Raw genomic sequence first — 345 nt, 5'->3', positions numbered from 1 at the left:
CCCACTGCCGCTTGCTGACAGCTAAGGAGTGTGGCCACTCAGGGAGCGAACCGAGATGTAGCCGGGCATGTCTGGCAGCCTCCCAGCCCTGAGCCGAGTGCTGCCAGAGGGGCGGTGAGGAGAGACCCGAGGCCTCTCCTCCCACTCCTCCTGCCCAGGTCTCAGACCCGGCGCTGGCTGGCAGAGCTCCCTGTGCTCGCTCTAGACCTGCACTTGCCTGCATAGGCGATGGGAGCCCGCTCGGGTACCCACCCAGGCACCCCTCGGGCGCTGGAGCAGCGCTCGCCGGACCAAGGGGTGACGGCGGCAGCGAGAGGCCGGGGCTGGCACCCGCTGTCCCCCGGG

This window comes from Acanthisitta chloris, unplaced genomic scaffold (assembly GCF_000695815.1).
Source record: "Acanthisitta chloris isolate BGI_N310 unplaced genomic scaffold, ASM69581v1 scaffold23210, whole genome shotgun sequence".
In the NCBI taxonomy this organism is placed as follows: domain Eukaryota; kingdom Metazoa; phylum Chordata; class Aves; order Passeriformes; family Acanthisittidae; genus Acanthisitta; species Acanthisitta chloris.
This window is presented reverse-complemented; position numbering follows the sequence as displayed.